The 10015-nt window shown below is 37.1% G+C and overlaps 1 long non-coding RNA gene across 1 annotated transcript in view; it reads left to right on the top strand.

Moving 5' to 3' along the window:
* The first annotated feature begins 439 nt into the window (after nt 1–439).
* LOC137414443 (uncharacterized) overlaps nt 440–10015 on the top strand; it is a 10970-nt gene continuing 1394 nt past the window's right edge. Inside the window, exon 1 of the long non-coding RNA XR_010981898.2 lies at nt 440–503. This is a non-coding gene — a long non-coding RNA (uncharacterized LOC137414443). The remainder of the gene's footprint in view (nt 504–10015) is intronic.

Raw genomic sequence — 10015 nt, 5'->3', positions numbered from 1 at the left:
GACATCGATGGGTATTGGGGATTTTGTTCTTCATTCAAATGCGGCACAAGGCTGCGGTGGTGGCATCATTGGCTGAAGGTGTGGCTGTGCCACTGATAAAGTGCCCTCTGCTGGTTAGGGCAAGAATTTGAAATTTGTTTATGGTTCCGGTGCGAGCTCGCTTACTCTTCGCGTGGGATCTTTAATGTCCACCAACTATAATGTTGTCAGATGGAACACCACGTTCAATGCCCATCCAAGGGATGGCACACACATTGATGAATCACCCTGTCTGTCAAACACCAGGATGGCAGTTTATAGCTGGGTTGGGATTCAAACCCAGGATAGACAGCGAAGAGGACCTTGAGGCCATCCTCGAAGCCAGGTATTGGGCACTGCAGACGAAGGAAACCAAATATATACGGATGAATTATTGACAGACAGGAGTCAAGAGGAGTAACGGACAGCACGGACGGATGTCGACCGGACAGGATGTACTGGCGAGTTTTACTGCAGTTCAGAAGGTTTGTACCCATCCTGACTTGCTTCATGTTTACAGGGTGTTTGTTATTCAGCCATGAATGATGTTTTTTTTTTACCGATGACGCTCCACTGGCCCTTTAATAAATAAAGTGGAGCATAGTTAACGCCAGAGTTGATAAGTAATGTGGAGCATAGTTAACAACATAATTAATAAATAAAGTGGAGCATAATTTACAACATAGTTAATAAATAAAGTGGAGCATAATTTACAACATAGTTAATAAATAAAGTGGAGCATAGTTAACAACATAATTAATAAATAAAGTGGAGCATAGTTAACAACATAGTTAATAAATAAAGTGGAGCATAGTTAACAACATAGTTAATAAATAAAGTGGCGCATAGTTAACAACATAATTAATAAATAAAGTGGAGCATAGTTAACAACATAGTTAATAAATAAAGTGGAGCATAGTTAACAACATAATTAATAAATAAAGTGGAGCATGGTTAACAACATAGTTAATAAATAAAGTGGAGCATAGTTAACAACATAATTAATAAATAAAGTGGAGCATAGTTAACAACATAGTTAATAAATAAAGTTGAGCATAGTTAACAACATATTTAACAGCATAGTTAACAAATAAAATGGAGCATAGTTAACAGCATAGTTAATAAATAAAGTGGAGCATAGTTAACAACATAATTAATAAATAAAGTGGAGCATAGTTAACAACAGAGTTAATAAATAACGTTGAGCATAGTTAACAACATATTTAACAGCATAGTTAATAAATAAAATGGAGCATAGTTAACAGCATAGTTAATAAACAAAGTGCAGCATAGTTAACAACATATTTAACAGCATAGTTAATAAATAAAGTCGAGCATAGTTAACAACATATTTAACAGCATAGTTAATAAATAAAATGGAGCATAGTTAACAGCATATTTAATAAACAAAGTGGAGCATAGTTAACAACATATTTAACAGCATAGTTAATAAATAAAGTCGAGCATAGTTAACAACATATTTAACAGCATAGTTAATAAATAAAATGGAGCATCGTTAACAGCATAGTTAATAAATAAAGTGGAGCATAGTGAACATCATAGTTAACAACATAGTTAATAAATAAAATGGAGCATAGTTAACACCATAGTAAATAAAAAAAAGTGGAGCATAGTTAACAACACAGTTAATAGATAAAGTGGAGCATAGTTAACAACATATTTAACAACATAGTTAATAAATAAAGTGCAACATATTTAACAGCATAGTTGAAAAATAAAGTGGAGCATAGTTAACAACATAGTTAAAAACATCATTAATAAATAAAGTGGAGCATAGTTAACAACATAGTTAATAAATATAGTGGAGCCCAGTTAACAACATAGTTAATAAATAAAGTGCAGCATAGTTAACAACATAGTTAATAAATAAAGTGCAGCCTAGTTAACAACATAGTTAATAAATAAAGTGGAGCATAGTTAACAACATAGTTAACAACATCGTTAATAAATAAAGCGGAGCATAGTTAACAACATATTAAATAAATATAGTGGAGCATAGTTAACAACATAGTTAATAAATAAAGTGGAGCATCGTTAACAGCATAATTAGTAAATAAAGTGGAGCATAGTTAATAAATATAGTGTAGCATATTTAACAACATAGTTAATAAATAAAGTGGAGCATAGTTAACAGCATAATTAAAAATAAAGTGGAGCATAGTTAACAACATAGTTAATAAATAAATTGGAGCATAGTTAACAGCATAATTAATAAATATTGTGGAGCATCGTTAACAACATAGCTAATAGCTAAAGTGGAGCATAGTTAACAACACAGTTAAAAAATAAAGTGGAGCATAGTTAACAACATAGTTAACAAATAAAGTGGAGCATAGTTAACAGCATAATTAATAAATATAGTGGAGCATAGTTAACAACATAGTTAATAAATAAAGTGGAACATAGTTAACAGTATAATTAGTAAATAAAGTGGAGCATAGTTCACAACATAGTTAATAAATATAGTGGAGCATAGTTAACAACATAGTTAATAAATAAAGTGGAGCATAGTTAACAACATAGTTAATAAATATAGTGGAGCATAGTTAACAACATAGTTAATAAATATAGTGGAGCATAGTTAACAACATAGTTAATAAATAAAGTGGAGCATCGTTAACAGCATAATTAATAAATAAAGTGGAGCATAGTTAATAAATATAGTGGAGCATAGTTAACAACGTAGTTAATAAATATAGTGGAACATAGTTAACAACATAGTTAATAAATAAAGTGGAGCATACTTAACAGCATAATTAGTAAATAAAGTGGAGCATAGTTAATAAATATAGTGGAGCACAGTTAACAACATAGTTAATAATTAAAGTGGAGCATAGTTAACAACATAGTTAATAAATAAAGTGGAGCATAGTTAACAACATAGTTAATAAATATAGTGGAGCATAGTTAACAACATAGTTAATAAATATAGTGGAGCATAGTTAACAACATAGTTAATAAATATATTGGAGCATAGTTAACAACATAGTTAATAAATATAGTGGAGCATAGTTAACAACATAGTTAATAAATATAGTGGAGCATAGTTAACAACATAGTTAATAAATATAGTGGAGCATAGTTAACAACATAGTTAATAAATAAAGTGGAGCATTGTTAACAGCATAATTTGTAAATAAAGTGGAGCATATTTAATAAATATAGTGGAGCATAGTTAACAACATAGTTAATAAATATAGTGGAGCATAGTTAACAACATAGTTAATAAATAAAGTGGAGCATAGTTAACAACATAGTTAATAAACAAAGTGGAGCATAGTTAACAGCATAATTAATAAATATAGTGGAGCATCGTTAACAACATATTTAATAAATAAAGTGGAGCATAGTTAACAACATAGTTAATAAATAAAGTGGAGCATAGTTAACAACATAGTTAACAACATCGTTAATAAATAAAGTGGAGCATAGTTAACAACATAGATAATAAATATAGTGGAGCATAGTTAACAACATAGTTAATAAATAAAGTGGAGCATAGTTAACAGCATAATTAATAAATAAAGTGGAGCATAGTCAACAGCATAACTAATTAATAAAGTGGAGCATAGTTAACAACATAGTTAATAAATAAAGTGGAGCATAGTTAACAACATAATTAATAAATATAGTGGAGCATAGTTAACAGCATAATTAATAAATAAAGTGGAGCATAGTCAACAGCATAATTAATGAATAAAGTGGAGCATAGTTAACAACATAGTTAATAAATAAAGTGGAGCATAGTTAACAGCATAATTAATAAATATAGTGGAGCATCGTTAACAACATATTTAATAAATAAAGTGGAGCATAGTTAACAACATAGTTAATAAATATAGTGGAGCATAATTAACAGCATAATTAATAAATCCAGTGGAGCATAGTTAACAACATAGTTAACAACATCGTTAATAAATAAAGTGGAGCATAGTTAACAACATAGATAATAAATATAGTGGAGCGTAGTTAACAACATAGTTAATAAATAAAGTGGAGCATAGTCAACAGCATAATTAATAAATAAAGTGGAGCATAGTCAACAGCATAATTAATTAATAAAGTGGAGCATAGTTAACAACATAGTTAATAAATAAAGTGGAGCATAGTTAACAGCATAATTAATAAATATAGTGGAGGCATAGTTAACAGCATCGTTAATAAATAAAGTGGACATTGTTAACAACATAGTTAAGATCATTTCAAAAGGTCAATCGTCGACCTTTTTGATTTATTTAAATGTTTCCAAAGTTTCCACGTATCCTCTCAAATTCTCCAGGTTGCTGCTCACTCCATGACTTTATCCGACCCAGATTATGCGAACATCATTGGAGATTGATGGGCTTTGGAGATTGATGATCACCCTGACCAGTGTGAAATGCTACATAGACGAAGGACATCAAATTGATGATTATGACAGTGTTATCCTTGCATTTGCTCTCCCCATCCCCCTCTCCCAAAGTGTTGCATTTTATTTTTTCATTTTCTTCCTTTGTTTCAAAAAAAAAAAAAAAAAGCAACATTAATCCCATTTTCAATCACAAGTTTTGATATTGCGGTGAGACTTTGGGCCAACAATCGTGTTTCCAGAAACGTTGCCCCTGAAACACCGACCTCATGTTCTAGAGGTCACAGTGAAATATTTCCTAATCACTTTTCCATGGCAATGATAGTTTATCAGAAGGGGCCTGTAATCCGATTTGGAAAGCCCATCTGGGCCCACTGCGAGCTGAATTTCATTTTACAGATGTTTGCGGCCAGACCCTGACTGTGCGGGCATCAACAATGGGTTTATATTGCTGTGCAATTGCTAATGCTGCGAAAATTTTCCATTCTCGAACTGGAAGTGAGAACAATAGAACCCAAGATAATAACAATGATGAACAACAATTCACTAAAATCTTAGGCCTGATAAATCATAAAAAGTCATAAAAAGGAAATAATCCCGCAGCCTGAGAATGATGATTGACACAGTTGCATCGATTGTGTGATTTGGATACTTTTCGAGATTATTGATTAATGGAGTAAATTACGCGTGAACGTATTATCTTCTCTGTATTCATTCAAGTGGGGGCACTCCAAGCACCTTAGGGATTGACAATAAAATTCTGCTTATTGAGCATGATGAGCAGTCACATCGAGGGATTTAATAGTCACCCACGAAGGTTGGAGTTCCGCCACTGTGGGCTGTGGCAAGTAGGATAAAGCCAACCCTGTCTTCAAGTTACTCAGGGAGCCAGCTATAAGTTTTGTCAACAATCACTTCTGATAAGTAGATAGTATTCATAGAATACCTACCCCGTGCAGTCAACTTGGTGCGAGCCAACTCTTCTGTTTTTGAAGGGATTTTTATTTGATCCAATATGGCTGCCAGACCGCGTGTGCGATGACATCATAAATTTACATTCTCTAATATAATTGTTGTGTAATATAATTTCAAACTGATCAGACTAAGGTTGTCCCTGTCGAATTATGACGTCATAATTAAGGGACCAATGACGTCATCGTTAACAACACATTCCTCATGCGGAGTTTTTTATTTTTACAATAAGACATGTTTCAAATTTTTCCATTGAGCGGTTTTGGGCATATAAAGGTGCAACGTTTTTCAGTTTTCCAAGATGGGGCCTGTACCACATGACCTATGATGTCATAATTATTTCAAAATTCTGCAGGAGGAGGTGCTCCTATGGTGAGAATTTTGTGCATCAGAACAATAGTTGCAGAGAAAAAATAATCATACTGATCAAATGAAGTTTTGTACTTGTTGAATTATGATGCCATAATGAAGGCACCAATGACATCATCATCAACTCGTCTTTTTCCCCATTGGAGTACTTGACAATGAGTCATGTTTAAATTTTTTCCATTAAGCGGTTTCGGAAATATAGTGGTGTAACGTTTTTCCAATATGGCATCCGTACCATGTGACCTATGACATCATAATTATGAATAAAAAAATTATTCATGCGGAGGCGCTCCTATTGTAAAATTTCGTGTCAATCAGACCAATGGTTATCGAGAAAATGAATTTTTAAAATGCGCACACACACACACAAGTACTGCACGTACGCACGCACCTGATCGCTTTTTTCGCTTCACGAGCGCAAGGTAAAAACAAGACCGAATAACAACGGCGTAGCCGAGCTTGGATCTATTGAGTTAAAGATCTGCTATGTTAACGACATGGGCAATTTCCCTGCAGTCCAGAGGCTGGGGTGCTGTCCAGCCAACACCGCCATTCTAGGATAGCAAGTGTAGGCTGGGTAACCCGGTCTCAAGGAATCTACAAGAATACCAGACTACCAGTTAAGGAATCTGCAGTCCAGGTAGGTATTTTAATTGTCTAGGATGCTAGCGATTGCTCACCTACTCTTTGCGAAGGTCACCATAGGATCTTTAACGTCCAGCAACTAATGCGAGCAGTTAGGACAGCCAATTCAATGTACAACTATCGGGGATGCCTCTTCGTGGTGGTTGTAAACCCCAACGCAAGTCAGGGGCCAAATCGTCCCCATTCTCCCTTGCTGCCTGGATTCGTCAGGGAAGTGTGGTCACGGTCAGAATGCCGATCGGTCCCCAGACACCGGCCCTTTCCCTCTTGGCTCTGGCTCTGTCTCTGTCTCTTTCTCTGTCTCTTTCTCTTTCTCTTTCTCTTTCGCTTTCTCTTTCTCTTTCTCTTTCTCTTTCTCTTTCCCTTTCCCTTTCCCTTTCCATTTCCCTTTCCCTTTTCCTTTCCCTTTCCCTTGCCCTTTTCCTTTCCCTTTCCTTTTCCCTTTCCCTTTTCCTTTCCCTTTCCCTTGCCCTTTTCCTTTCCCTTTCCTTTTCCCTTTCCCTTTCCCTTTCCCTTTCCCTCTCCCTTTCCCTCTCCCTTTCCCTTTCTCTTTCCCTTTCCCTTTCCCTTTCCCTTTCCCTTTCCCTTTCCTTTTCCCTTTCCCTTTCCCTTTCCCTTTCCCTTTCCCTTTCCCTTTCCCTCTCCCTCTCCCTTTCCCTTTCCCTTTCCCTCTCCCTTTCCCTTTCTCTTTCTCTTTCCCTTTCCCTTTCCTTTCCCTTTCCCTTTCCCTTTCCTTTCCCTTTCCCTTTCCCTTTCCCTTTCCTTTCCCTTTCCCTTTCCCTTTCCCTCTCCCTTTCGCTTTCTCTTTCTCTTTCCCTTTCCCTTTCCCTTTCCCTTTTCCTTTCCCTTTCCTTTTCCCTTGCCCTTTCCCTATCCCTTTCCCTTTCCCTCTCCCTTTCCCTTTCTCTTTCTCTTTCCCTTTCTCTTTCCCTTTCCCTTTCCCTTTCCCTTTCCCTTTCCCTTTCCCTTTTCCTTTCCCTTTCCCTGACTCTGACTCTGACTCTGACTCTGTCATGGTCCTGAATTTGTGAAGGTGGGGAAACACCACCCTGAAAGTGGAAGATATCTGGGTCGCTCCTGCGAGATCAATCGGCTGTCTCTGTGCCGCAGGCTTGTTCGAGAGATCTGTCCGTGGCTATACAACAACAACAACAACAACAACAACCAGTTCAATGTCCATTTGAGGGACAGCACACCCATTGATGGCCTGTGAAACTCAACGATGACAGTTTGTAGCTAAGTCGAGATTCGAACCCAGGCTAGACAATTCAGAGGCGACTGCGATATCCTGCCAGCCCCTAATGTGCAAGATTGACAAGTCCACATTTGACTGTATATGTGCAGAGGCCTCAAATAGTTATGCTGTAGTCAATATGCTAAAGATGAACTCGACACCTCTTATCCATGTCAGCCTCCACCACGGTTATATCAGCATCAGTTGATTCGTCACCGGGTCACGGTTTGTTTCAAACCAATAAGGGGCCATTCAAAAATTACCTAATGCTATTTTTTTTTTTATGGAGGCATGTACTATGCGTGCTGGCGGGCTTGATTAAACCTCACCAATTATTTTTATTTGACATTGATTAAATTTTTTGTGGTCCCTCATCGTGACTAACACTCAACCCAAACAAAGCCAATGGAAACCTGATGCAACAAACACGGAAGTGAATAATCAGCAGAGGCTTACAGGCCTGATATTTAGGGCCTACAGTGTTTTTTCGGGAGCTGCATCTGTGCGTGTTGATGGCCTTGATTAAACGTTGCTAGTAATTACCTTCGCAAAAGCGGAAGGTTATGTTTTGATCGCTGTGTATTTATTTGTATGTCTGTGTGTGTGTATGTTAATCGCATAACTCAAAAAGTATTCAACCGAATTGCATGAAATTTGGTGGGATGATTGGTTATTATACGGGACACATTTGATTAGATTTTGGGAAACAGATTTGCTCAAATTCTGACTATTTTTAACTCGATCGTATTTCACTCAAAGTTATGAGCGACTGAAGAAGAAGATGTCCATCCAGGACGTCATCACTATAACGCGATCTCCCGCGATCATTTCAACCTCAAAAAAAATTATAATTGCAGATTTGACAATAGATGAGGCATATTAACAAACGAATGAAACAGATTTGCTCAAATTCTGACTATTTTTAACTCGATCGTATTTCACTCAAAGTTATGCGCGACTGAAGAAGAAGATGTCCATCCAGGACGTCATCACTATAACGCAATCTCCCGCGATCATTTCAACCTCAAAAAAAATTATAATTGCAGATTTGTCAAGAGATGAGGCATATTAACAAACGAATGAAACAGATTTGCTCAAATTCTGACTATTTTTAACTCGATCGTATTTCACTCAAAGTTATGATTTGTATGTCTGTGTGTGTGTGTGTGTGTGTGTATGTTATTCGCATAACTCAAAAAGTATTCAACCGAATTGCATGAAATTTGGTGGGATGATTGGTTATTATACGGGACACATTTGATTAGATTTTGGGAGCAATCGGGTCAAAGGTCAAGGGCAAGGGCAAGTACAGAACAGTAGCTGCGGCGAAGGTATGCGCTCTACCGAGTGCCCGTTCTAGTTTTTATTTGACATGATTAGAATTTTGGGGTCGCTCATTGTGCACACCATTCGATCCAAACAAAACCAATGGAAATCTGACACAACAAACCCAGGAAGTGTATAATCAGCAGAGGCCTACAGGCCTGATGTCTTAGATCCACTATAAAACCAAGATGGCGGCCATATTATTTTGTGTGGGTGCGCCATGGTTGGTGGAGTCAAGCGACAAATGTGGGTAGGGTCCGGCAGCTGTACGACCAATGCGTGCACATTTCAAAAATCGACCCGAACAAGAACCACAACAACAGCAACAACAACCATGCAGAACTCTTGTCGACCATTCACCCTTGTTTGTGCAGAACACTGTCGATCTTGCGTGCACACCTGGTCTCGAGTCTGCTGATGGCTTGCCTACTGATTTATGCCCACTTCTCTGTTGGATTGCATCAACAATCTCGTGTTATATTGGTTTACCTTTGAAATGACCACTAGTCAATTCCTTTCCAATGTGCTCGACAGTGCAGCTCCAGAATAACAGATTTTTTAAAGCCAATCCATAAGGGAGCAAACCGGTATTTATTCCTTCAAAGTTTTTTGTGAAATATTTGATCGCTTAACGTATTGTAATTAAAGACAAAACCGCAAGCTCCATTTGCTATTTGTCGCAGGAGCTACCCAAAAGATGGCATTGGTTTTTAATTTTGGGCAGCTTGTGCAGACGCAGCATTCCTGACGTATTTACACCCTGGGGTAAATGGAGCTGTAGAGGTTGTGCAGTAGTCAGCAGGTTTCTCAAAGCACTGCAAGCTTTGCCAGGATCTTGAACTTGCTCTTACAGTCGCATCCACTCATGCAACTGACTGCTAACTCGGCTTGGAGCGGGTATTTCAATCAACCTAAGTAATGCGTCAGGCATTGCTTCCAAGAACACTTTTGGCCCTGGATCAGCTATTATCTTCAGAGTGTTGAGCCTAAAATAATACCTCGGTGGTGGCTTGTCGTCCAGCACAGATAATGCATTTCCTCTTCTACCCCAACTTCCTCCACCGACAGGTGGTGAAGCTTGC

Source organism: Myxine glutinosa, chromosome 3 (assembly GCF_964187855.1).
Source record: "Myxine glutinosa chromosome 3, kmMyxGlut1.1, whole genome shotgun sequence".
In the NCBI taxonomy this organism is placed as follows: domain Eukaryota; kingdom Metazoa; phylum Chordata; class Myxini; order Myxiniformes; family Myxinidae; genus Myxine; species Myxine glutinosa.
Note: the sequence above shows the minus strand (reverse complement) of the source record. Positions and strands in the feature narration are given on the sequence as shown.